The sequence below is a fragment of the Dendrobates tinctorius genome, unplaced genomic scaffold (assembly GCF_039654945.1).
Source record: "Dendrobates tinctorius isolate UK_male_01 unplaced genomic scaffold, ASM3965494v1 ptg000025l, whole genome shotgun sequence".
Lineage (NCBI taxonomy): Eukaryota > Metazoa > Chordata > Amphibia > Anura > Dendrobatidae > Dendrobates > Dendrobates tinctorius.
Genome location: NW_027361693.1, coordinates 22781804 through 22787803, shown reverse-complemented (window position 1 = coordinate 22787803; position 6000 = coordinate 22781804). Strand labels below are relative to the sequence as shown.

The window sequence follows — 6000 nt, the reverse complement described above, 5'->3', positions numbered from 1 at the left end:
GTGGACAATGATCCCCAAGCACAAAAGTCACTGTGCAAAAAATGGTTAAAGAAGAATAACGTTAAAGTTTTGCAATGACCACATCAAAGACCTGACCTTAATCCTACAGAAATGTTGTAGAAGGGACTGAAGTTCAGGGGAGAAAACCCACCAACATAACAGAGTTGAAGCTTTTTTTATAGGTAGTTATGGGCTAAAATTTCATTAAGCCAATGTGCTTATGAATACTGGAAACATTTATCTGCAGATATTGCTGCACAAGGGGAGTCACACCAAATACTAAAAGATTCAAATACTGTACTTTTCCAAGGCACAGGCACATGATATTGGATTATTTTTTTCATTTAAAAAAAATGACAAAGTCTAATATTTTTGGTACAATTGATTTGGTTTTCTTGATTTATTGTACTTTTTGCACATACGCGAAAATCTGATGCAGTTTTAGGTCAAGTTTATGCAGAAAAATTGAAAGGCTTGACAAACTATAGCACCACCCATCACTATGCCACATATACAATAGCTTCCTAATATAAAGTAACAGCACACAACTAAGTTGTAGATTTTTGTTGTAGTATATATCATTTAATTCTTGCTAAATGTATCACTCAGTTTTACCTAATCTCAGGTGCTGACCTTTTATTTACTCCACAGTAGGATCTTTATTTATACTAATGTTTGCCTTAGGCTGTGTGCACACGCTGCAGATTCTGCTGCGGTTCCGCAGTGGATTTGGCCGCTGCGGGTCCGCAGCAGTTTTTGCTGTGGTGTACAGTACCATTATTCCCTATGGGGATAAAAAACCGCAGTGCAGACGGTGCGGATTTTTCCGCATGGTTTTTCTGCGGTTTTGAAACCGCAGAAAGAATTGACATGTCAATTCTTTCTGCGGATTCCACTGCAGTTTGCCATCTCCTCCATTGTGGAGATGAAAAACCGCAGGCTAATCCGCAGGTAAAACCGCAGGTCTTTTGACCTGCAGATTTACCTACGGATTTTACGAAATCCGCGCGGCCAAATCTGCACCCCATTCCGCAGTGTGTGCACGTAGCCTAAGTCTTATCTCTCAGACCATCTCTTACTGTGAAGAACCTCTGGGTTAGGGTCCCGTTTCACTTAGCGACGTCGGGTCAAACACAGCGACGCGCGCTGGCCAGCGGGACATCAACAATGAAAAAATGGCCCAGAACATTCGAGCATGATCAGCGATATCCAGCGGGGGGGGTCGATCTCTCTATGTGAGAAGGGAGCTTTAGTCCCATCTGATTGACATGCAAATTTATTTTGAAGAAAAGTCTAAAAAAAAACATAATTCCTGGTTGAAGATGAGACAGTTAACTACAGTTCAGCACATCTTAAATACTGCTCAAAATTATAATTTGCTGATTGCAGTTTAATTATCATATTTAATACTGGGTTTTGTATCTCTTCTCTTTTTAAACAGATGGAATGTTTAATCTCTGCCAACAAATCTAAAAAAAAAAAACTCTTTTGGCAGCGCAGTCATCTAAGGTCTGAATGATTTTAAATTGAGCAAGTCCATCCCAATTGCTAGCAGAAGCCGCGTGCTAAGGTCTCCTTATGTAAACGCATTGTGTAGTCCCTACGGCATGACGCTGGAATGTCATTTTTCTGGCGATGAAGAAGTTACAGAGATTTTTTTCTTCTTACCCTGCTACATTCTAGCTGAAAGCAGATTAGATGGGGCTGATTAACTGTGGCTAGATCCAGTCTGTGACAAAGTAGTCTTTAAGAAACCCCTCCTCTGTGCTCCAGCCCACCCCATTCATTTGCAAATCATTCTGTGTGCAGCCAAGAATCCCCTCATGCTAGTTCTCCTCCTTCCCCAGCCACTGTCTAACCCTCCATGCTGAATACTGCTTTTCTATCGGCAGCACCATCTCTTCACATCCGAGCCTTGCTTATTAATCTGGAGGATGCCAATCAGTCTATGAGACTGCAATCTCTCTGACTTGTCAGAGTTACAATAATACTGGAAGAAGCCTTGTAGATAAGAGAAGATTGAGCAGAGAAGTTACTGTACAGCACAGAGGAGAATGTAGTGACAGCGACCTGCCGGACAGAGATTGATGTGCTTAATGCTGCCATTGAACTAAGGTAAGTGCCTGACTCACTGCTAGTTGTGCTTTACTATATATATGCTTTACTGCAACAGTATTTTCTGTAAGTAATGACTGTTTGCAGTTATAAAAGAATTTCAGATTTCTATTGCCATGCGCATAATATATATATATATATATATATATATATATACATACCTACGTACATACATGTTTGTATAAAACATATATACTTATATATATGTATATATATATATAAACCTTACACTGTGTATTATATTACAGAGTATAAAGGGACGTGCTTAGTTCTGCATAGTATTAACATTATCAGGTGATGGAGAGTGACTAGCTGGGGACTGGTAGAAGACAGCAAGTCTAAACTAGGCAAAGTAGGTCTATTCCTGGCCGAAAACTTATTAGTGCTTTGACCTTCTTTAGATATTCATCAACACTAAACCTGGGATGAAGCAAAAAAAAAAAAAAAAACCTGTGAGAAGCTGGCATTAACCAAAAAAAAAAAATTAACTGATTCAGCAATTACATGATAAATTGTTTTGTCTTGCCAGCAATATATAAGAGAATTGGTGTAATTGCATATTTCTTGTTACCTTGAAGGTCCTGAACATGAAATGATGAATACCAGCTGTAAAGTAATCAAGATTTACTGAGATTGGAGGGAAATGTCTCACTTCATTTATATATATATGTACTTTAAAAACACTGGTGCAAATGGACAAGTTGGGAAAAGCCCAGTGATGCAGTGGCTCACTTTATGTGAATGCTTATGGATAGATTGAAATTCTCCTTTCATTCTTTATGGATGCAATCTGATCCACCAGTTTTTGCTTCAGCATCTTGATCCAAAAAGACAAAATATGTAGTGTAATGTCACAGGGATATAATAGGATGTAACAGAACAGGATGCAAATTATATACATATGCATAAGTCTATATATATATACATATCTATCTATATATACATACATACACACATATAAATAGCTAGATAGATAGATAGATATAGCTTGGAACCTGTTCTATTATCCATAAGAAAAAATATATATATATATATCTTACAAGATATAACTTCTGCAACATAAAGTTCTCACTCTTCACAAGCTTCAGATAGATATCTGCCAGATTACTCCTGGTTACACTAAGCATTGCATTATATTGGCAGGTAATGTATGAGTCAGCATAGGCTTAAAAATCTGACTAAATACGTAAACAGTCATATAAAAATCCAAAGAAGAAATGTAATTCCGTAGGGATCAGCTTTTGCTAGATGGTTAAAAATGAAATAATATGATCGTGAGTCGAATATTCCAAGCACAATAGTTAAATCAAGGCCAGGGATGAATGTAATGCAATTACAATAAAGGTCTGCTATTGACTGGCAGCTCTTTATATGGGGAAAAAAATAGATATATTACTCAAGGTGATGTGTGAATAGCTGGACAAAGATCGTTTTCTAACCATCTGGTTTGCCATTGTTCAGAAATGCTGCGTATGCTTTCACATTTTTAATAATTTTAAAAAAAAGTCATTTTCAAGAAATATATATGAGAAGTTAGACTGTGGACATAAACTGATAGTCATTCTTCCCCTCTAACCCAACTTTAATCTGTATACAAGTCGTAGAGAACCATCCTGTAAATCTCCTTTGCTTCGCAATGTATTACGATTGCTATCACACAAGTATATCTGTATAAGCTACGATTACCCGGCTGATGCTGACACTATCCATATTGCCGGTATCCTTAAGAGTGTGTGTGTTAATCCAGGGAAATCTTTCATATTTATGTGACTGGTGGTTTCATGCCTTAGCTTTCATTCTTTTTTGGAATATTTTCTTTAATGAAATGACATGCACACTTTGATTTCTTTTTTTAATTCAGTTATATATTTTGCAAATTCCATAGTAACCATAATATTACCAATACGTATCTCATAATGGAGCTTGATAAATGGGCCCCATGGAAATATAAGCTGCTACTGATCTTCAGATGTCACTTGTCTCTACCCAAAAAATGATAATCTCTCACTAAAATGACCCTTAGAGGTTTGAGAGAGTTATACCTAAAGAGGTAACCTATAATATTGCTATGCTTGTCAATGAGAATGTACAGGTATCATCAGATACTGCCAGGAGAAGGCGAAATCAGTGTTCTTGCACCGGACAGAAGAAATGATGGTCCATGCAATAATATGTGGAACAAAACTAGTTCTGAGAATAGCTTCTGCCTGGTATGGGAGATCATTGTTTTCTCTTGACTGTATGTGGGCGATGTAGTGCCCTAATTTTAAGGATTTAGTTGTGCAACATATAATACTTTTGGGTTTTATACAAACATTTCCATAGATGTGTTTTTGGCTTGATATATTCGGGGGTGTGTAATGCAAGAAGACCAGGTTTCTAAAAAAATATGATTTCATGACAACTTGTCACAAGATTTAGATGTCTATAGGTGGCCACCAAGTGGTTATGATTAGTGATGAGCGAGTATACTCGTTGCTTGGGTTTTCCCGAGCATGATCGGGTGATCTCTGAGTATTTTGGCGTGCTAGGAGATTTAGTTTCTGTTGCCACAGCTGCCTGATTTGCGCCCGCTAGACAGCCTGAATACATGTGAGGAATGCCTGTTTGTTAGGGAATCCCCTTTTGTATTCAGGGTGTCAAGTAGCCACAAATCATGCAGCTGCGGCGACACAAACTAAATCTTCGACCATGCCAAAATACTCAGAGACTAACCGAGCATACTTGCTCATCGCTAGTTATGATCAGAATTGAAGCCTATCAAGAGTTTTGCTAGCATATTGCAATTCTATATTGAATATTTTTCATGAGAAATTAAAAGCGTAACGTAAATTAATTTAATGTGAGGGTGGACATAAATATGGTGGGCTTTATACATGTTGGTAATGTATGCCACTATCCATGCATTGGTTTTAATTAGTATCTGGGCAATGTAGGCTCTATATAGTCATTCACTGTGGGATCTGTATGGTATTATGGGGTCTATGCATGCACCATTTAACAAATCAGTGTGGATATCTGGGCAAATTGTCACATCCAGAATGATATTAATTGCTTTCCATACCTGAAAAAATGTATAGAACTCCTATATAATTTTTTTCTGGGTATTGTATTGCACTCCTAGGGCAATAAATGTACATTTTATTTTCTGAGTACTGCATGCATAATTTATCAGGATGCAAGTAGACCTAAGGTTCAGTGACAGCACATTTACAAAAATCTATACTAAATGTTTGTAATTGTGAAGATTGTGAACCTATACCTGTTTATTTTTTAGCCTTGCACGCACAGTGGCTGAATAATAAATTGCTGCATATCTTTCTATTGTATGAAACGCTGAAATGTTTCTTTCACTATAAAATACTTGCAAAGATTACAATTGCTCAAGGACAAAGTGACTAATAACAGTAACACCGCAAACTATAGATGTGAAGAAAGGGATTCTCCATTCATCAAGAACAAGTAATCCTTTTTCCAGCTCATTAGAGTACGAAAAATCCATTTGAGTATATAATCATTAAATGTCATAAGAAATTCATCAAAAATGATATTCATTAAAATATTTCAATACAACACTTAATTAATAAAATATATCCTGCTGTAGAACATTAAACGTAAAATACACTTGCTGAAAAATGTACATTAAATATATATGGCCGCTGAGCGCATCTGGCAAAATCAAAGGAAGGAATTCTAAGAAAATTACTTTTTTTAGATACGGTATTGTGACATTAATGTTGGGTAAACCAAAATTTGTTAAATTATTCAAATGCTGATCATGTATGATGGATGCACAAAACATTAGAGGCATCTGTTTTTATCTTGACATTGATTAAGCAGATGTATACAGGCAGATGCTATCATCCACAATTATTTTTTCATTAG

At 36.6% G+C, this 6000-nt stretch overlaps 1 protein-coding gene across 2 annotated transcripts in view; it reads left to right on the top strand.

Annotated features, from left to right (window-relative positions):
* The first annotated feature begins 1541 nt into the window (after window positions 1-1541).
* LOC141084632 (cadherin-9-like) overlaps window positions 1542-6000 on the top strand; it is a 453456-nt gene continuing 448997 nt past the window's right edge. Inside the window, exon 1 of one of the 2 annotated variants that reach the window (XM_073569459.1) lies at window positions 1542-2115. The gene's annotated coding sequence lies outside the window, so the exon portion shown is untranslated. The remainder of the gene's footprint in view (window positions 2116-6000) is intronic. The other variant, XM_073569458.1, reaches the window with a different exon arrangement.